Raw genomic sequence first — 21,974 nt, 5'->3', positions numbered from 1 at the left:
GCTGTGTGATCCTCCAGGTCAGTTAATCTGCTTGAGCCCGAGGTTCCATGTCCGTCAAATGGGTTTAAGAAATCACATCGAGTCACAGGGTTACTCGTGAGGATTTGTATCACCTGTCCTTCTTCCATGGTACTCACCATCTCCTACTTGGTTTATGTTTTATCCCTCCTTCTAGACCAGGAGCTCCTTTTTGGGCAGGAAGCGAAAAACATCTTGCCTGTGCCTTTAACAAATGGGACCTGCTGCAAAGGCTCCTTTAAGGGAAAGGTTCCATAGGACCTAACTGGTGATGTCAGTGCAGGCTCCTTACTGGTTGGAGGCCCCGGTCACATGGTACCAGGCCTGGACGGAAGAGCTCCCTGATAGGGAGCTTTGGGCACACACAGGGTGTGCTGGATAGGCCTCTGGCTTCTGCTTAGTTAACAGGAAAGAGGCTGGAGCCTGTGTTCGGCCCGTGTTCTGGTTCATCAGGTTGGGTAGTGCTGGCATTTCCCTGAAGGCAGAGTGGAAATCCTGCCTGGAACAGGAGACGTGGTGTCTTTTCTGGGTCTTTCATGGTTGGGAGTTCCAGACTAGAGGGAAAGGTCCACAGACGTGTGGGTTGGGGCACCTCTGAGAGCCACCCACTCCTCTGACTTCTCTGTGGGTGGAGCCATGGAGAAGGGGTCCATTGGGAGGAGGAAGCTGTCCTTCAGACCCTCCCACCCTCCCTGTGTTTGGAGGCTCGATGGAAGGGCGGTCAGTTCTTAAAGGGGTAGCTCTGCTATTTAACTTTCTCCTGCGTCATTACCCGGGACGCAGTACCCATGAGTGTCAAGATCCAAGTGCTTTAGCCTGGCACATAAGGTCCTTCATGTCTTGGCCGCAACATTCCTTTGCAGCCTCGTCTCCCACCGCATCCCTCCGTGTGCTGCTCTGCCACTGGCCTCAGCAGATTAGTCACTTTCCCTAAGAACAGCCTGAATTCCTCCTTACTGCGCTTGGCACGTCTTGTGCCCTGGGGCTATTTTCCCCCTCCTCATTCGTGGAAATCCTGTTGGGTGTGCAGGCTCGGTTCAGAAGTCATCATCCACGGAGCTCTTCCAGACCCTCAAAACAACGTCGCGTGGACTTGTGCTTTGCACACTTTTCAGTGTTTTCGAGCGTGTGCCCGCCCGGTGAGCCTGTGAGCTCTTTGAGAGCGCCAGGCGGGCCTGACTCAGCACCTGCAGCTGTTGGGTCCATACACGGTGCCTCATTAAGGACAGGAGGTGCTAGCAAGTGTCTGTTTTGAGCACCTGCGAATGCAGGGCACATGACATCGTGTCAGCTAACAGTTGTGCCGGAGGGGTGTTCAGAAGCTCATTCTTGGGTTACCCGCGGTGTGTTTGATCGTGAGCCCAGCCATTGGCATTCTCTTTGTGACTGGCCTGCCGTCAGCTCACCGCTGACCTTTCTCAGGCCTGCTTCCCACATACCCAGCAATGTCTGCTCCGTGCCAGGGCTCTGAGCTTTTTATTTCACTGAAGAACATAGAGCAAGGTGGAAGTCAGGAAGGATTCTGCTTCTCATGTGAACATATTTGATTTTGAAAGTTCTGGCTTTGTTTTGTATCCCAGAGTTCCTTAAACTGTGAAAATACTGGAGGAATTTTTTTTAGGATATTTCTGCCTCTAGTGGAATAGCTGCCCATCGTACAGTTGTAACTGCAAGGTAGTAAGATCTGGGTTGTGGGGCTTGATTTTGAAGACTTGGGTTCAAGTCTTGGCTTTACCATTATCAGCCCCAGAACCTTGGGGGGGTTGCCTGACTTCTCTGACCCTCAGTTTCCTCAGTGGGCAATTGGGAAATTGTTCTTACGGGGTTGGTGGGAAGTTTAAATGAGGTTTTGGACATTAAATTGGGATTTTTGTTACTTTTTGATTCGTACATTGGATTTGAAAGCCTTTTTTAAATTATGATTTTTCTTATTTGGTTATAGTCGACACACAATGTTACATTAGATTCAGGTGTGCATCATCGTGATTCAACATCTTTATATGTTATACCGTGCTTACCGAAAATGTACTACCATCAGTCACCATATGTCGCTATTATAGCGTAATTAACTATATCCTCTACACTCTGTCTTCTATTGTCCGACTTATTCATTTCATAACTGGAAGCCCGCACTTCTACTCTCTTTTACCCACTGTTACCCCTCCCTCCGCCTCCTCCCCTCTGACAACTATCAGCTTGTTCTCTGTATTTTAGGCTTTATTGAAGGATTTATTTATATATTAAATGTTTATTTATTTTGAGAGACAGGAGAGAATGCATGTGTGCACGGTGAGCAGGGGAGGGGCAGAGAGAAGGGGAGAGAGAATCAAGTTTCACACTCAGCATGGAGCCAGATGTGGGGCTCCATTTCATGTCTGTGAGATCATGACCTGAGCCCAAATCACTGCTTAACTGGCCACTCTTATCGGAGGCCATTTAAAAATAGGACTTCCAAAAAGTTTGCTTTCGAAGGAAATTGCTTGGATGTGTAAGTTGTCACACACTTGTCTTATCTTAGTTTTTGAATGACAAATGAACATCTAACACACTTACGGAACATACATAGCCGGTGAGGCTCTGTTATAGTCCAAATAAGTTAGAACCACAGAATCTTAAGTTTTGAGAAATCATAGAAACCTTAGAAGACGAGGGGCTGACCGTTCATGCCTGCTGCGTGTGGGCTGTGTGCCGTGCGTGCTGGAATTGGAATCCCAGGGCACGATCACATAGATCCCGATGGGTAGGTGGTGTTATCCCTGTTTTGCAGACAGGGAAGCTTGAGCTCAGGGAGGTTAAATAATTGACACAAATCCTGTATCAGTGCATTCAGCTTCATCTTGCACTCATGGTGGCTTCTAGAAATCCTTTCCCTTTATGGACACCATGAGGCCTGCCTTTGCTTTGTGGATCCTTTACCCTCTCACAGCAGGAGCAGCCCCTGGTTTTAGGCCAGGTACAGCAGTGCAGATCAGCAGTGTCGATGTCCCGTCACTTGTTTAATTAATCTGGAAGAGTGTCTTTCCTTTTTCTGCCAAGAATCTGCTCGTTTTGAGCTCCTTTGACTACTCATTCATCAGCCTTTCCTTGTCTCCCCTTTGGAGACGGATTTGCCATTGCCCATCTCTGGTTTTGAGGTCAGGGGTGTATTTAAAGAGGACTTCGTCTTTCCTTTTAAAAAATTACAGGTGGAAAGTACAATTCGTTGAGTATTTCCCATCACGTCCTCCATATATGGGGTGGTGAGAAGAGGCAGCAGTGTGGGGGACCAGGAGTGCTGGCTGTCATTCTGGGTCTGTCACTGATCAGGCAGGGGACTTTGAGCCAAGCCCTCCTTTCTCTGTCAGGGCCTCAGCATCTTCACCTGTAAAGAGCTGAGGGCATTACGAGATGACTCCTAAGATTTTAAAATTCTGCATGTTTTGTGGTGTCAGAACCATCAATTTCTGCTGAGCTGCATAATCCTGCAGCTGTTTCTCTGATACTTTTCAATCTTTAGATTTAATCTATTCAACAATGTATAATTTTTTAAAGGGAAGCTTTTATAGACACTTCTGAAATATCAGGGTGGGGGGGGATAAATGGATGTTAAAAAATAGAAAACAACCAATTAAATAGTATATAGCATGTAATTCTCCTTGGAAACTTACCACGAAATTGAGGAACACTTTAACAACTGGTAATTTAAATTGCATTTGAACTCTGCTAATGGTTTGTTTGCATGGGAACTTCAATCATTTCACAGTGGTTCTTTAGCAAAGCTGCTTGTTCTCTTTATGGAAAAGAAGAAAAAAAATATTGACAGAGAAGAGGACTAGGGAAAAGGAGACCACTGTCATTTGTGTGGGGAAGGAAGCTGTCAGGAGTGGGGAGATGGCCCCAAGGGCCAAGGCAGAGAGCCTCTCCTTCCGGTTTAGAAATCTGGGAAGTCTGGTGCCCTCCGCTGCGGTTGTAGAAACCGTTCTGACTTAGTATCTCCCTTTGCGAGGAGAAGCTTCGGTTTCCTGGGGCTTGGGTGGGGGAGTGATGTCTGTCTTGTGTTTTCTATGAGACTGGACTGTCCATGGGTCCAGGATGTGCCTCTGCATATGCTCCGTTCCTCAGCAAGTATGAAATGATGGCCTTTCTCATTTCAGTGGAATGGCATCGAGAATTCTGATGTCTTTGAAGACCTCTAGGTCTCAGGAAACTCATTGCTTTGCTGGGCTTCATTATGTGCCGTTTCCCCGACTTAATTTCTTTCTGCCGTCGGGCTATACTGAGAGCTTCTAGCAGGTGTCCTAGCAAGCTTCTAGAGACTTGGATGCGGCAGTCCTGGTTTTGTCCCAAAGCTGATTGTGTGACCAAGGGCAAGTCCCTCTGCCCAGTGAGTTTTGGTGTCATCCTCTGTCCAAGTGGCTTAAATTGGGTCCATGGAGCAAGTCCTGGACTGGAGCCCTGGATCGTCCACCACTAACTGTGGTTCCTAGAGTAGCCACCTCCCGACTCTGGCCCCAGCTTCTCCTGCTGTCAGTTGGAACAGTGGAGGTGGGTCATTTTTAAGGTCCCTCCTCACTTTGAGCTTATCGGAATGTTTGAGGACTGAATGAGATAACATACACAAATGAATTTCATGGATGGTTAAATAATGTGTAAAATGTCAACAATGAAAACGCAAGTAGTGGCTTTTCTAGAATGTGGATTCTACCTGCGTGTACAAAGCACATATTTTGTAACAGCCTACTGCCTTGGAATATTTGTCTGTGGGAACATGTATCATATACTCCTTAGCAAAATAGTGATAGGTCTTCATGAAATAAAACCTGTAATGAGGACTTACTGGGAGTGTCAAGATTGTCCAGCTCTCTCCTGCTCACTGGCTGTCATTTTTCAGACAAGGAAATTCAGGTTCAGAGGGGTCACTCAGTCCCGTACTTAGACATTTGTCTCCAAACTCCTATATCTTTTCTATTTTTATTTGTTCAGATTTTGCTCTTAATTTTTTCTTGGCTACAGTGTGAATATCTGGGGCACCTGGGTGGTTCAGTCAGGTAAGCATCCAACTCTTGGTTTTGGCTCAGGTCACGATCTCACGGTTCGTGGGTCTGAGCCCAGCATCAGGCTCCACACTGACAATGTGGAACCTGCTTGGATTCTCTCTCCCTCCTTTTCTCTCTGCTCCTTTCTCTCTCTCTCTCTTTCCCTCTCTCTCTCTTTCTTTCTCAAAATAAATAAATAAATTTTAAAATAAAAAAAACTGTGAATATCTAACTATAGATATCTTTCCTCTCTGAGATTATGATGAAGCTGTTTTCTCAGGAGGGCTGGGGTCCCTGCAATCCCTTTTCAGTGTTACTGAGACAAATTAGTGCAATAGAAATGCCAGGAGCTGACTGGGGGGCTTAGCAGGTGTAGAGGGAAGCCGCCGCATTTTTGGGCGTCAGCTGGCATCATTCCTAGTATGGCTAGCCAGTGAGTTCATAAAACTGAAAAGTTCTAAAGCTGGTAAGATACTAGAGATTTGTAGACAACCTGTTCTCCCTTTTTCCACAGGTGGGGACCTTCAGGCTCAGAAATAGAACTGAAGACAGAACCCAGTCGCCTGCTTCTCATTTGAGGACTTTTCTCATTGTTCTACTGGGCACTCATCAGAGGGAAGCTATTTTTCCACAATTGGTGAGTCCTACAGAGAAGGGAAGACATTCTTCTTTTATAATCAATGTTCATGTTTTAATGAGTTTAAAAAATCCAGGCTTTCCTTTTGAAGCGTGGGCACTGATAGCTGGGATAGAATAAGAACTAGAGAAGAACCAAACTGTTTTCTTTTTATCTTGAGTTGATTTCATTGGCAATGGACAAAACAGGACAATGCTAATAAAATGTGTGACAAAGCAGAGGCAGGGCAGGACTCAGCTCTTGGAAGGAGGCATGAAGGGAAATTGGAAGAAAATTTGGAGTGATGATGATTTCGGACTGCCAATAAGTGTATTGCTTCCTTCTTTCTCCTTTGGCATGGAAGGAAGCATTCTTGAAATGGAAAGACCAAAAAGAAGATATCAATGAACAGTGTTATGGGCATTTGCAAGGAAAGAAAAGTCGTATTATTGAGTGATTTTTGTTTACCCCTGTGCAAGCTGCTGCTTCTTCTGCGATCTCATTTTATTTTCACAAAAACCCTTTGAGGTAAGGGATGCTAAATTTGCTCAGGCAAAGGGTGTGAACCTTTGTCTTAGAGGGCCTGCTAGAGCTCCAGTGGGATGTGAGTCGGAATCCTGTTCCACACTCAGGGGAAGGGCAAACAGGTAAGGGAAGGTTTCCCTTGTGTTTTGGAATACTTCTGAGTTCAGTGGGTAGGACAGAACATCATGTTCTAGAAGGTAGGAGTGGTGAAAAGAACAATGGTGTGGGCTCCCCTGGGCTGTGCAGAGATCTGAGGAAAACAACTGGAGAATTCTGGGAAAAGCGTCCATGTAGAACCTGAGATCTGTGGTCTCCATCCCAAGGACCAATCCCTATGTGCCCTGAGCCCTGGCTTTATTCCAAGCAATAAGCCTTGCCGTGTTTATGGTCTAGTTGTCCAAAACAGAGCAGATGCCGTAGTGATTGGTCAAACCTAACTTTATTTAAAAGTGTAACTGAGTTTATAGTTACATTTTGTCACCTTTTCTTAATCACCTGCACCTCAAAAGAACAACTGACCTCTGTGCCAATAGATCTGCATAAGATAAAGGGCTGGCATCCAGTCTTTTGACTCTTAAAATCCTTCAGCTTGTTAAAATTTCACACCTGATCTTGAATGTTTTGTCCCAAGCCTGCACTTTATGCATCAAATGTGAATCTTTGTTACCTGCTCTACTTCCTGAGTTGTTTCAGTGTTTGAAATTAATTGTGATTAATATGAAGAGGTTTACTTGGATTAAAAACAAACCAACTCACCCAGTGTGTAATGACCGAATGGGAGAGAATTCCTAAACAGGAGGAATCCGGAAGACATTCGCAAGTGATTGTTGTCCATTCTAAAATGCCAGTGCAGCCTTGGACCGCATTAAATAGGGCATGTCCTCTAGAACACGGTGGGTGGGGGATCCTGCTGGTAACCGGCAAGTCCAGAGGTAAGGTGGGCTTCGGGGCCAGTCTGAACAGGACTCAGCTCTGTTTCCTATAGCGCTCCTCGCTCTGCCTTCTCTGCGTTGGCTTCCACCTTGGATGTTTCACCCCGTGGTCAAGAGATGGCTGTGTGCCTCATCCTGGGCCCTATGCCTCCTATGCCCATTGTGGGGAGAGAGCCTTGTCTGCCATGTCCCAATGTCCCTGGGTTACTGCACGTTCCTGCACAGTCACTGAAGCCAAGACGATGAGACTGTGCTAAGTGCCACGTGCACTGGGCCCTCCTCTGGAATGGAGTCTGGAGATCCCATGGCAGCTGCACAGTGGAGAAGAGTGATCACTCAAAGAATATCTGGGGGCTGCTTGGAGGTGGCGAGAGGACTAACACTATTTGGGTGACCGCGAACTTCCTTTCTACCCTCCCGTCAGAGCTCCTCTAGGTTGTCAGCTGGTAGTCTTTGCTTCATCCTCTGAGAGGGATCTTAGCCAGCTGGACTATCTACACAAGAACGCTGTGAGGCCCGGAAATGATGTCCCACCAGGAACTGTTACAGGAATGAGAGACTCCACTGGAGAGGGCAGAGGGCACACGTGATGATGGCCTTTAAGAATATAAAAGTCAGTCGGAAGAGGGGTGGCATCGCTCGTTCACAAGTGCATCTCGAGTTTGGTGGGATCTCTAGCCCATAATAGGTGCACAGTGCATTTTCATGGCTAGAAAGAATGAATCCAAAGGTGGCGAGTGTCCCTTTCTCCAAAGGCATTCCATTACACACTGGCCATTCGCTGTTGGAGGGTTTTAGGAAATCTAGAGCACATGAGCCTGGCTACGTGGCTTTCTGGGAACAAAACAAGTGCCTGGCAGAATGAGTCTTTCGGGACCAGTAGGGCTTAAGAAGTTTGCGAGTGCATAAAAAGACAGTACGTGCAGCAGAATGGGGTTTTGGAAGATCTGCCAGTTATTAGATGTGCACCCCCAGAAAAACGACATCGCCCCTGCCTTCATTTCCCTGATCTGGGAATTAGGAATGATAATCATTGCTCTGCCTGCCTCTCGTGTTTGCTTAGAGCAGATGGGTTGAGAGATGCCAACCTGTTTTGCAGACTGCGAAGCGTGGTCCATACATGATAGATTATTATGGTGGAATGACTCATCTTGAATAGAAAGAAAAATAAGACCGTGTGATGTGCAGTCCCCCAGCACCAAGCCTGCTACGTAGTATATGCCCAGTGTATGTTCTTCCTCCCAACCCTACAACCCCACCATCCCCAGGATTGGATGGGCGCTAATCTGTCCTCAGTCTTGGAAGCTGGCTTCATGGTAACGGTTGAAATTGAAATGCAGTTGTGTACTATTATTACTTTTCATATTTGATTTTGCCCTAGGTAGCAGGAAGTGAAAGGAGGTGGACTTGAGAGACTGGAGAAGTCTCCATGCTTGAGAAATCTTGAAGCTACAGTCTAGCTGTTAGGCTCTTGTTCTGTTTGATTAGATAATCACACCTCTGTCTAGGCGTGACCGGCCCAGTGGGAGTCCGGAAGGAAATTATTTTCCTCTGTTGATACTAGTGTACAATTGTTGACGGTAGCCAAAGGCTTTCATTTTTAATATTTCCTTTTTGGTCCTTAGAAGGATCAGGTATTAGTCTATGCCGGAAACAAAGCAACAGTCACTTCCGCCAGAGGTGAATGTCTTGGCTCCCTATAATTACTCGGTCAGGTGGTTTCTGGGCACGTGTGACTGTCTGCTGAGCCAGCTTTCATTGCTTTTTATGTTATTGCTTCCAAAATACAAAAAGACTTGCTAGGTCTGAGCAGGAACCCATGCAGCCACCTGGGGCTCTGGCTGTTCTATAACCTAGGGATGTCTTGTAGGAGATGTTTGCTGTCCATAAAAATAAAAGGTAGGGCTCTCTCTGCCTCTTTTGTTTCCTTCCTTCTAATTCCATATTCTTCTACTTCATGAGCTCAGCACAGTGGAGACACCTCTGTTCTATGTTAGACAGGGCCCTAGGAGGTCAGAGGAATTCTCAGGTTCTCCTACACGGATTCCTGTCTGGTGAAAGATGTCTGGTGTCTCATGCATAGGGAACCCATAAGTCCTTTGTAGATTGCTGCTGAATATCTACCCCTCCTTCACAGAGTGTGTGCTTGTTCTCTGCCCTAATCCATTGTTATTCTGGAAGTTAGTAAACTTCAGGGTCTTAAGGACACCACAGTGAATTAGGCACAGTCCCTGATCTTGGAGAGAAAGACCTATGCATAAGAAATACCACATTAGAAAGAAAGGTGTTATTTACAGCACACATTTACTAATCACCAGATCTGTTTAAGGCTACATAGTAGGTGCTTGGGAAGTGGAGGTCCTTTATAGCCTCAGTTCTCATGGGGCTTATGTAAAAGGTTGGGAGCATGGAAAGAATCAGGGAGGTCAAAGAAAGCTCCCAGGAGGAGGCGATCTGATCTCAAAACCAAGGCCAGACTACTGGCAGGGTGGGCCTGTGGACATCATTTGGTCCCTAGGGCTGGGCAGGTTCTGAGGGTAGAAGTAACTGACAGCAGAATATGGCTGGGCCGGTAAAGAATCTGTCATATTCCATGTGTGGTTCAGACTCCAGTTTATTTTCCATTCACTTGCTGCAGCCAAAAGTGTCATGTTGACTTTGAGTTGAACTGACATTATTTCCATGATCCTCTCTGTGTGGCCAGAGCACGCCTGGGTGTGTGTCACCAAGTGGGAAAGCATCTCGGTATTCATGGGGAGGGCCAAGGGTTTCTCCCAGGAGTTCCTGATAGCTGATCTCTTCTGGTCTACTTCCTGGGTATCCTGAAAAATGGTGGAGTTGCTAGGGACCGGGACTGGGGCTCTCATATGTGGCCCCTATCTTTGTTATCTATTGCTGCATAACAGACCCCAAACTTAGTGCTTAAAGCAGAGAACTTTTATTATCTTGTACTCTTTGTGATTTGGAAGTTGGGAGCAGCTTAGATGGGAGGTTCAGGGTCTCTCCTGAGGCTGCAGTCTACGTGTCTGCTGGATTGCAATTTCATCTGAAGGCTCAGCTGGGGTGGACCCACCCCCAAGCTCAATCACATGATCGTTGGCAGGATTCAGGCTCTCGCAGTGGTTGGACTGAGAGCCTCAGTTCCTTGCTGACTGTCGGCTAGAGGCTGCCTTCGGTTGTTCGCCGTGAGAGCCTCGCCATAGGGCAGCTCGCAACATGGGACTGCCTTCCCTCCAAGCAAGTGAGCAAGAGAGAATCCCCCAGATGCAAGCAGCCGCAGCCTTTCTGTAGCCTCGTCCTGGAAGTGACACACGTTCCCTCTGCCTCATTCTGCTTGCTTGAAATAAGTCACTAGATCCAGCCCACACTCAAAGGGAGGGATTACACAAGGGCATGAAGACCAAGAGATGGAGTTCTAGGAGGTCATCTTAGGGGCTGTCTGCACAGATACTCTAGGTTACAGGGCATGTGCTAAGGTGAGAACAGGAGCTACATGGCACCGCTGGAGAAACCCAGCACACCTCTGTGGACCCGCTTTACTTGAAGATTGTGGGCGAGAACTCCATTTAAAATCTGAATATAGACATTGAGCTAGAATTGCACAGAATGAAACTTGGCGTGGCTTGTCAGAGGAAGATCACAAGTTTTCAGTTAATGCTGTGCCCCTATACCTCTATATTTTTACCCTCCTTACCAGTTAGAGCTGCTATGGTAGAAGTGTTGAATGTTCTGGCTTGAGCTTTTTGCTGTACAGGTGAGACACCAAGACCTGGAGAGGGGACAAACTCTTCTGCGGCCATGGAGCCATTGGCAGCCATTGGAGGGACCCGCTGAAGCTCCTTTGTCTCTGGCCCAGTGCTTCTCGTTCACCATCCTGCACTGTCTCTCTTTCTGAATCAGTCCATACAGACTTTAGGCCTGGTTTCTCTGCTTTTTGCAACCTCTGTCCAGTTCCAGAAACAGATTAGGGGAAAATAGGTTCAGATTTGGAGTCTGGAGCCTTCATGTTGTCCCTTTAGTTAAATCTCAGGGTCTACATCTCCTGTTGGGTCCGGCTGTCTCCTGAAAAGTTGCGTAAATCAGTGTTACTTGGCTCAGTGTGCCTCGGCAGTATGAATGACATTTGTATTAAGAACACTGAACCGATACTCAGTATTGCTGTGGGACTGACAGGATCAGACATGAAAAGTCAGCCAATACCTTCTGTCTGGCAGCAAGTTCTTTTCTAGAGCGTCCGTTTTCCCCCCACCCCCCAACCAAACTGTCTTTTCTAAAACCAAATCTGGCAGTCCACTTTATAGAGGATGGCAGGTTCCCTTAGAGTCTTCCTTAACATTCCTCAAAAGTTAATGGAAATGGAAGACTTAAAAATTATGGTCAAGGTCGTTAGTAGCCCTGCAGCCAAACTAAGGAAAGCCTGCTCGGGTCAGTAAGACTGTCGCTGGCCAGAAGGTCAATATGACTCCCCTGCTCCATGGCCCCTTTGACTCTCAAGATGTTTTGATACTATTAGTGCTTTCAAAGTGTGGCTTGTCTATTATTTAATTTTTACTGACAGTCCATAACAGGAAATAGTTTGGGTTGGGTGTAGGCAACAAGATAGAACAGAATTTGGAATGGGAAGACTATCATTATTAGCATTAGCTGCCTGATCTTAAGTCACTTAATCATTCCTTTATTTAAAAAAAACGTTTTTAATGTTTGTTTGTTTTTGAAGCAGAGGCAGAGAGTGCGCAGGGGAAGGGCAGAGAGAGAAGGGGAGACACGGAATATGAAGCAGGCTCCAGGCTCCAAGCTGTCAGCACAGAGCCCGATGCGGGGCTCAAACGCACGAACTGTGAGATCATGACCTGCGCCAAAGTTGGACGCTCAACTGACTGAGCCACCCAGGGGCCCCCACTTAATTTGAAAAACTGGTAGCAGCTGCCTCGGATTCTTATTCTTTTGTGTTCACAAATGTACACAAAGTGCCTGCCAAGGGGGTACTTAGCACAAAGTTGGTGCTCATGAAACATTAGCCGGTGCTCTCCTTAATAGTCAGTAAGGGCTGGAAATTACCCTCAGTTGTTTACTGTGTCAGGCCATTTTCTCAGTGTCCCCGCTTTGCACTGTCCCCTTGACTTGAATCAGGCCTGTAGCATTTGCATGTGTCAGCCCGGATTTCATGTTTTCCTGAATAAGTAAAAGCCTTCCTGTCTATAATTTTGCTCAGTGGCTCCCAAGACATAAATACGGACATCATAATATGCTCATATTTTCTGCTATTTGGGAATACAGTAGCTCTGAGAACAAAATATAATATTCACACACTATGTTTCACAAGGAAGGCCTTTTGGACATCAGTACTTGGAAAGTAAGCATTGCTTTCCATGACAAGATTGTCTAGTCTAGAGGATGAACTCCCCTCACCTGCCATTAGCTACCTCTTCCTTTGTAAATGGCATCTTCTCTGGGCCTGCCCAGCACTGACCCTCTTTGGTTCCTCTTTGGACTTCTTTAGGATGACGTCACCTCACCCTGCTTCAATGGTGACTGGCTTGAGTTATATCAGTTATTAAAAATGATCTAATATTTCCCTTTTAAATCTAGGGCCCTGGCTCGTTCTATGATTAAGCTAGTGATTTATTTATAATATGGTACGAGACGGCTGCAACCACTCTATGATGTAATCTAAGAATGACATGAAAACAAAATAGGCTTTTATATAATGAAAGTGTTCCTGTAATACATTTTATAGCAAGGCTTTTTTTTTTCCATTGAGAATGGAGATTCTTTCCTTTCCTCCCAGTCTTTCCTTATCGTCTCTTCCCATTTATAAGTCTCAGGGTTTTTTAAGTCAATTAAAAAACAAAACAAAACAAAACAACCCCAAACACCGACATTGGAAACACCGCTCAGACTCTGGTTTGCTCTTCTAATCTTGTCTTGTCATTTTCTGCATTGCTCCTCTCCCCACGGCCTCCACGGCCTCGGGTATGGCTACTGCTCTGCCTACCTGCCTGCAGCCTCCTCTCAGAGCCTGGAGTCCTCACCCTTCCTTTGCTGATGCTGTTCCTGCTACTGTTAATACCACCACAATCTTGAATTTTCTCCTGCTGAAGTCCAGTACAACGCATCGGTTCCTACAGATAGCAGACTTCTTCAGGCTGGCTCAGATGCATCTCTTCCTCCAAGCCTTCTCTGAAGCTTTTGCCCCTTACTTAGCAACCCTTTATCTGTGTTTGTCGTAGAATGACCTGCAGTGGCAAGGTCCCGTCCCCCACGTCAAGGCACATTCATGGCAGATCAGAGTTTAGAAGAGGAGAGGTGACCTAGGAGAATGGGGAAGGGGTCTTTGTGGTTCTGGTTCTGCTCTTGACACAGTCATGGGGAGGTCACGGCCCATCTCGGAGTGTCAGTTTTCCTCCTCTGAAGAAGGAGTGGTTCGGATTTCATTTCATGTGGCCACATGGCGTGTTGGTAGTGGATTCTTGTGATGATGTGTTGAGAATGATTCTGAAACTGTATCCTGACTAGTAGGAAAGAGTCCATGATTATGTAGCAATATCTGCCATAGCTTTAGAGATGGTTAAAAATGTATATTTAATCTCACATTTATCCATGCAGGCTGGCTGTGGGAGTTGAGAAGGTGGAATTTATCTAAGACTAGAGGGGCCTTGGTTTATTGGAGGCCTGAGACTCCCCAAATTCTGTATGTTCTTGGGGTAAGGTAGGGCCAGGAGATAGCTTTCACCTGCTTGTATTCTTTACTTCCAAAGAGTTACCGTGCCCATACTATTCTAATATATGCCAAATATGGCATTTCAAGGTCAAAGCCAGAAAGTTAGGTGACTTTGCTGGGGTCTTATTGGGTCAGGGATCACAGAGTTAACCCTTGGAACCTTTGGATCCTAGGTGCCCCTCTTCCTGATCCCAGACAAAATGCCGACCTCTCAGCAGAATACTACATTGCTTGAACTCTAGGTCCTAGAACAGTGAGAGAGGACGAGGAGGGAAAGGAAGAGGGAAGTTTAGGATGGTGGATGGCACAGGAGACCAGAGCCTTTGAGGGCTGAGAGAAAGAATTGGAAGTAGTTAGTGTGGAGAAGAGAGAAAGGGGATGGAGGGGGAGGGAACAGAGCAGGAAGGGGACACACACTCACTCTCTGTGCTCTCAGAAGGAGTTCTGGAAGCAGTGGGTGAAAGCAACAGAAAGACATATGAAGATTTAATATTATGAAGGACTTAATATTATGGGCAGACCACCAATGGCATGTGCCATTTTGAAGGGTGATGACTTCACCGCTGCAGGTAGAGGTTGATACTAATGGGTCCTTTGCAGAGGGAATAAGAAGTTGGACTGGAAGCCCTCTAAGGTCCTCCCTGTCCTGAGAGTCTGGAATTTTCTGAAGGCACGTTTTATGTGCATTTAAGTAATTCCATTTTAAAATGAAGGCTTTATGGAGGAAAGTGATTTTTCCTTTCTCCATGGTCTTGGCACACATAAATGCTGACTTATCTTGGGCAGTCTTTTGTTTCGCTTAGCATTATTGTTGAAGGAAAGCAGGCTAACTGAGGATGTCTTAATACTTTTTTTGTACTGAGTGTATTTTTGAGGATGATTTCTGTGCTTTTCAAGGGATTTCCAGATAATTCTGTTCTGTTGGCCTCCCTCAACCCTTCCTACCCCACAGTCAACGATTTGCTTTTTCTGTAGTATCAGAGTGCTTTGTTTATATATCCAACAGAACATTTGTGTCACTTTGCTCTGCTATATAAGTATACTTCCAGTCTTCCTTTCTTACTAGATTATAGAAGCTTCTGAAGAACATGAATCCTGTCTTATTCCAGAAGACGACCTATGGTGGAAGGGAAATGGTTTGCTAGTAATCATGATGGCTCAGTAACTTACCAACTATTTATTGAGCACCTGCTGTGTGTTAGACACTATTCCATGTTCTGTGAACAAAATCAGACAAACCTTCTATTCGATGGAGACAGACTACATACAAATTAATGACTAAACATGTAATATTTCAGTTGCACTCTATATTCAGAAGAAAAATAAGACTGATTAAGGGCACAGGAGTTAGGGAGAAGTTCTTCCTGATAAGGGTCTACATGAACAAGGACCTGAAGCTGGAGCTGAGAAGAGGAAGACTGTTTTAGGCTGAGAGAAAGTAATCACAAAGGCCCTGAGGCTGAAGCCTGTTTGGTACATTCTGGAAAAGTGAGGAGGCCAGCGTGGCTGGGGTGGAGTGACTGAGGGGAAGAATATGGGAGAGGAGGTCACCCACGCTCATAAAAATCATTGCAACAACAAATATACTTGTACCTATTGAGGTATTTAGAGAATTGCCTTTGCGATGTAGAGAAGCCACAACGAACGAAAGGTTGGCTTAAGATGTTTCTGCTTTTCAGCTTTAAGATACAGGGGCAGTAGGTGGGAACTGGGACCGTAGCAGCGCACAGCTCAGAACAAGTTCAGGTGCGAAGGGTACTGTTGGTTTCCCTCCTATCTGTCGCCCTTCTGGCCAATGGCTCTCCTTTTTGTTTCTCTGCTCCCGTGACAGGTGCACCTGCAGGGAGGCTGGGGCAGATGGGCAATTGCATGCCTAATCACCCATTCAGGCACCCCCTTATTTGTTTTCCACATGCAAATATGGGTTTTTTGCAGACGGATGTAATATATTTGTTGCTTCCTCATTTTATTTAAAACAAAACAAACGACCAACCATGTCAGTTGAGGGCAACAAATAGAAACATGAGTATTATGGTCTTGCTGTTCGTGCTGATTACACGGCTGAAAGGGATCCGAGGCAAATCAGTGTGTTCTGTGCTCAATTATATTGTTACTTTGTATACTATCGTTATTACGGTCATTATTGTTAAATAAAAAAAAGGTTTTGAAGAAGGAAGTGGTATTATTTTCCCTAAATCATTTTCTCAATATTTCAGGCTCCACATTTTTACTGCATGGTTTCCAGTTCCACCTTTTTAAGTTTCCGAACTTCTGGACCATCGTTAACCAAAAGGGCATCGTGGAATCTCCAAAGGCCATTGGCAGGTGGTGCCTGTAACTTCTTTAGCCTGGAAATAAACAAATAAACAAGCACAAATTAGAAGTATTTGCCCCTATTGATGCACTATTATTATTGTTGTGCAAGATCATGCAAAAAGTCACTTCCATTTGTCTGAGAGCCTGTAGGTCAACAGCAATACCAGATAGAGGGCTTTGGTGGGTGTTTGCTTGAAATTTGTAATGAAATTTCAGATCTCTCGAGTAGCACGTCCGAATTCTTGCACGTTTTGGCAAACTCAGGGAATCCGAGGCCCAGAGAGGTAAAATGGTAAAATGACTTGTCCACGGTCTCGGAGAGTAAGAGGTAGAGATCGGACTCGAGGAGCTGGCACTCTGGCAGATGGCTGCCTCTGGGGTCTGGGGTGATGAAGACACCGCTGGGACCCGCAGAAGATGTCATCTCAAGGTGAGGTCTGTGTGTAAATGGTGTGCACGTGTCTCATTTCTCCCTCATGACCTCCCTTAAAAATCCTTTTTTGTGTCAAGTGTTTGGCGGAGAAGCAGCGGTGGGGAGTGAGGGTAGGAACTGCTTACAGCTTACCTGACAAGGCTGTAGACGGGCTAGGGGTGAGTACGTGTATACTTGTGCGTGTTTGGGTGTGAGAGGTGGGGGTGCGCACTGGCACACTAGGAGGGAGAGACCACTTGGCAGTAGGCACGGAATTTCTGAGCCAGAAGGAAGTCTAAAGCTTAATGAATTTGACTGCTTTTATTTTGTAGAAAAGGAAACTCACGTCCAGAGTGGTTGAGAGCTTTGCCCCAAATCGTCTAACTTTACTTGAGTACTTAGAATATCAAAGCAGCAACATCTTTTGATAGAAACTTTTATTTGGAGAAGTACCAGTCATCACTACCAAATTGTATTTACTCGTTAGCTCCCGTGAGATGGAGTGCCAGTCTACTTCAGCGTTCTTTCCTCAGATATGGTTTTGGCAGGAGGAGAATGTCCAGGGCAGCAAGCCCTGCACACGCAGGCCTCCTCTGGTCCTGCAGACCTCACAGATACCTGATTGGACATCAGGCGGACGTTTAGTTAACTGACCGTCCCAATGGCAAGTTCACAAGTAATCCTCTGAAAAGTTAAGGTTGGAGATCAAGACCACTCAAGTAACGTCTTGTGTCTCTTTTATATATTCTTAAATGTAGGACCCTTTCACTTTTAAATGTAAAACATTAGGATGCTGGATGTATGCACTGTGTTTGTAAGGTACAAGGTGATATTTTTGGTGGTGGCCCCGAGAGCAGGAAGGTCCGTAGGTATGAAAAGGGCAAACCCTTGGGGCATCTGGGTGGCTCAGTCCATTGAGCATCCGACTTCGGCTCAGGTCATGATCTCGAGGCTTATGGGTTTGAGCCCCACTTTGGACTCACTGCTGTCAGTGCAGAGCCTGCTTTGGATCCTCTGACCCACTCTCCCTGCCCCTCCCCCATTCGCGCGCTCTCTCTCTCTCTCTCTCTCTCTCTCTCTCTCTCTCTCAAAAATAAAAAAAACGTTAAACAAACCTTAAAAAAATGAAAGGGCAAACTTTTGTCAGGAACATACAGAGAGAGGGTTTTCATTCTGTGTAGCGGCTACAAGAGTGATAAACGGCCCACGGGACGCCCTTGACACTGAAGCCCCCTAGGAGCAGAGGGTGCTGAGCGAGGAAAGGACTATTGACATAGCACGATTCAACCTGCTGTGTCTGTTCTCTGTGCAGGGGACCTCTCCGCAGCTGTTTGCCCTGACGTACATGCTGGACAATCCCAGACACCAGCGGCAGCCTCGGTGTCTGTATCAGACCCAGCGTGTTAGGGTTTGTGTCTGAGCCCCCGTGTTTTTCTCTTCTCCCCTACCATCCCCTCCCCACCTCCCCCTTTAAAAACACTATTCTTCGAATTATTTGAAGGTTTATTTATGTTGATTTCTTTATATTTTGTAACTAATTCGTTTCTTGTTCCTATCTGAAACTAATTCCCTTTAGTGAGACCACATTATAATATACGTGAATTCTCTTCGGCTCTTTCTTCTTTTACTAAAAAAAAAAATGTGTTCTTCTTCTCTCCTCGGACTTTTAGCTTTCTTGTCTACATGGACAAACTGCTTTTGAACAGTCTTTAGGGAGTTATTGACTTTGTTAGAACTACTACTATAGAAGCAATTCCAATGACAGAATCCCACATTTAACTTGCTTTTCCAGAAATAATTTATTTCTACTTTAGCTTCAAGGAGTAGCAGTGGGGAATAGGGCATTCAGAAAATAAGAAAAACATGCCAAATGAGTTGCTGATTTCCAGTGATGCACATGGAAAAAAGGTTTTTATTTCAGTGACCTCTCTGCTCACTGGAAAACTCTGGGCTGGTGGATTTCATGATCCTGGGAGTCTGGGCGCTCTCGAGTTACAGCGAGTGAGGAGAGCAAATCGCAGGGTAGAAGATGGTCTTGTTGGGCTCCTGGGGGTATGAAGACATGCTGTACTTTGGCCTGAAGACACATCAGTTCTTCCAGTCGGGTGAGGTTTAAGGAATAGCTCCACCAAATCCCCAAATACGTGGAGCACTTACAGAGCGCTGAGCTGATAGAAAGTCAGCCTCAACGTGGGTTAAATTTTAGCGTGGCCGGTGGCCAGACTTGGTGATTCCTACTGGGTTTGTTCAACAGATTTCTTACTTAGAGACACAAGCCCGTTTCTTGTTCCCTGAGTTGGGTGGTGTCTTTATTCGATTCTTCTTGCATTCAGATCTGCAGGGTACTATTAAGAGCAACATACTTACTAAGGGGATGGGATTATTGAACTCTGGCCCCAGCTCTGCCACAACCACCTGTGGAACTAGTCACAAACATTTCCATTTACTCAACAAATATTTAAATGAGCGCTTTTTACACATCAGGTGCCAGAGATACAAAAACGTGTCAGACACGGTTCTTACCTTTGCTGCTTTTAGTCAGGGGTAGAGAGCTAAGTACCCAAATAGAACATGAAGTGACTTCTCCTTTCTGGGTCTCCCTTTTACATATCGAAGAGCCAGCACTGGGTTAGATGATGGCCCCAAGGTCCCTTCTGAGGCTAACATGCCGTCATCTGTGCCAGATTCATCAAGTATCCGAAAATCACTTATCTGTAAATATCGACAAACATTTCCCCTTCCTCCCCAGTTGATAGGTGGTGATGTTGAAGTTGAATGAGACAGTATCTACAAAGTGCTTTAATAAGCAAGTGGCAGAAAGACATGGTCTAGGTTTGAGGCATTATTATTAACGGAAAAATGAAAACAAGGGCTGATGTTTTTAGAGAGAGAACAGATGGTTCTTTTGTTTAGAATTTGAGTATAAAGGAAAGAGAAAAAGAGATACTTGCCATATTGTTTAGGCCCTGAATGTGAGTGACTTCAAAATGCCAAAACAATCTGGTTAGGAAAGTCCCATGGATTCAAAATAGCTCCCACACTGATCAAACTGTAATTAATTTAACAAAAAAAATGACAGTAAGAAAAATCCTAACGAGAAATGCCACGGTGACAATTGACACAACCTAACAAAAAACTCCCATCTTTGCGTCAACTCTGGAAACTTCATTTTTCCCGTGCTCAGGAGTTCTACCACACAGAGGAACAAATTAGTGAGAACGGATTTAAAACTGTGTTTCTTTATCAAGTCCCCCCCCCCCCCCAACCCCCTGCCGAGTTATTTCGGTTTTCCGTGACTCATAAAGGAAATCTTCAGGATTCATAAGAATTTGGCAGTCCTCTCCCACCTTTGCTGCCGGGTACTGACAGGAGAGCAGTGGGAGCTGGGGCATTTGAATGAGAGAGCAAACCTCAAAGGACTTGGGTGACATTGCAGAGGGTGGTGGCTGGGACGCACCTTTGAGAAGCTTGAGAGGAGACTTTGAAAGGGTTTCTTCTCTCTTTATTTCTTCATTGCTTAGGCTCTGTCTGCACAGTACACAATTAATGTATCCTTGTGACAGCAGCCTTGCCCTTCCAGTGCCTATCACTCCCAAGGTGACAGAAAACGTGGGCTGTGAGAATGAGCTCATGGGCCACCAAGCAGGGGGCGTTCAGTAAAATGTGCTAGACCTTTTGTCCAGGTGCTGTCTGACCTGTGGTGTGAGTGGGCCTGTTTCCCCGCTGTGGAAGAAGGAGGTTCCTAGAATGTTTCTTCTGACACTCCTCCCTTCAGGTCCGCATGCTGTCATAAACAGTTATAGGAAGGCTGGGGAAGGTTGGGGATGGGTTTTCCTTTGGGAGTGTTTATTAATTTTATTTTTTTTTAAATTGATCTATTTATTTTGAGAGAAAGAGAGAGAGTGCACAAGTGGGGGTGGGGGAGAGAGAGAGAGAGAGAAGGAGAGAGAGAGAATCCCAAGCAGGCTCACACCTCCAGTGCAGAGCCCGATGTGGGGCTCGAACTCAGGAACCGCGAGATCATGACCTGAGCCGAAACCAAGGGTCAGACGCTTAACCGACTGAACCGCCCAGGTGCTCCCAGATTTGGGAGTGTTTAGAGACAAACGTGTGTCCTCAAGACAACACTGATCAAAAGTCCACTTGGCTGAGGTAGGGCGGGTGCTCTTATCCACTCTCTGAGCCCCCTGCCGAGGTGGTTCCTCAGTCCACTGCCTCGGATGGCAGTGTGTCAGAGCCGCAGGTGGCTGGCTCACTGCCAGACCCAGAGGACCAGAGTGGGGCTGGGGAGAAGCCCTGTCGAGGTGTGTGGAGTTCTGGGTGCCAGTCCTACTTCTGCTGCTACCCATGTGTGACCTTCTGGAAGTTTCTCCAGATCTGATTCACTGGTTGGTCTGCGAGTCATCAAAGCAACGGGAAGACTTTCTACCCTGCCCTGCAGCTCAGGCTTTGCTCAGAAGAATCCCGGGGACCCTTTCACGCTGTGTCGTCTGTGTCTTTATCAGATGCCTATTTTCTTCTACCTCGTGTCCGAGTCAGAAGTATACTTGTTAGCTGTAGAGGTGCTCTCCGCCGTGCCTTCCTGATAACCCACCGCTCTCCTCTGAGTTCCCTCCTGTCTTACAGCTCCAGGTGCTTACACCTCTTCTTAAGCCTGACGTCACTGCGCGGTGCTTATTCAGTATTGTGTGTTTGTCTTCCCCTCTGGACTGTGAAATCAGCTGTGTCCTGCACGTTTCTGAAGCCTCAGCGTGTCCCTCGGTACCTGGTCTAGAGTAAATTTTCCATAAATGTCAGCTAAGTGAGTGAGTGGTGGATGATGATCCTGTGTTTCCTCACCAGGTTGTCCGTTTCTGGAAGACATGGACTTGTCTGATGAGTTTCTTTTCTCCCCCAGGATGCCCATCCCAGGGCTTCGAGTGCACTACGTAATCACCTGCTGTTTGTTGAACTGCAGGAAGAGAGGTAGAGATAGGTCCGGAGCAGGGAAGGCACATTTAGACACAAACTGTTTAGCTTGGTGAGGGGCTGACAGAGGTTGTAGGGCATCTGTGGGTCTGTGATGGAGCACCATGGGGGCTGCGATAGGTGACTGCCTCTCCTAATTTCCTCATTTTCATACCAGGTCCCCTGGGCTGGGTTAGAGACGATTGGTCTCATCCTTGGTCTGGTGTCCGTTTTTTGTTTTTTTGTTTTTTTATATTTTTAAAAAATTTTTTTAAATTCTTCTTTGCATTCATCCTTCAAGGCTTGAATTAGGGTAAATTGTTTGCATAAATCTGCCTCGTTTGATTTTCAACAGTTTGTGGGCAGGGCTGGTGTTTTCTCATAATTGTGTTCCCCACGGGCTCTGGCGCAGAGCCGTCCACAGAGAAAATGCTCAGTAAATGTTTGCAGACTTGAGTTTCATCCCCCGACT

At 46.0% G+C, this 21,974-nt stretch overlaps 1 protein-coding gene across 6 annotated transcripts in view; it reads left to right on the top strand.

The window, feature by feature from the left end:
* Positions 1-21,974, top strand: part of LPP (LIM domain containing preferred translocation partner in lipoma) — a 676,388-nt gene that overhangs the window by 62,979 nt on the left and 591,435 nt on the right. For 5 of the 6 annotated variants that reach the window (XM_060640772.3, XM_060640763.3, XM_060640764.3 and 2 more), the window contains exon 2: positions 5,548-5,670. The gene's annotated coding sequence lies outside the window, so the exon portion shown is untranslated. Of the gene's footprint in view, positions 1-56; positions 130-5,547; positions 5,671-21,974 lie in introns of those variants that run through there. The other variant, XM_078453140.2, reaches the window with a different exon arrangement.

The sequence above is a fragment of the Panthera onca genome, chromosome C2, assembly GCF_046562875.1.
Source record: "Panthera onca isolate mPanOnc1 chromosome C2, mPanOnc1 haplotype 2, whole genome shotgun sequence".
NCBI classification, from domain to species: Eukaryota; Metazoa; Chordata; class Mammalia; order Carnivora; family Felidae; genus Panthera; species Panthera onca.
The sequence above is the reverse complement of the archived record's forward strand: the minus strand, read 5'-3'. Positions and strand labels throughout refer to the sequence as shown.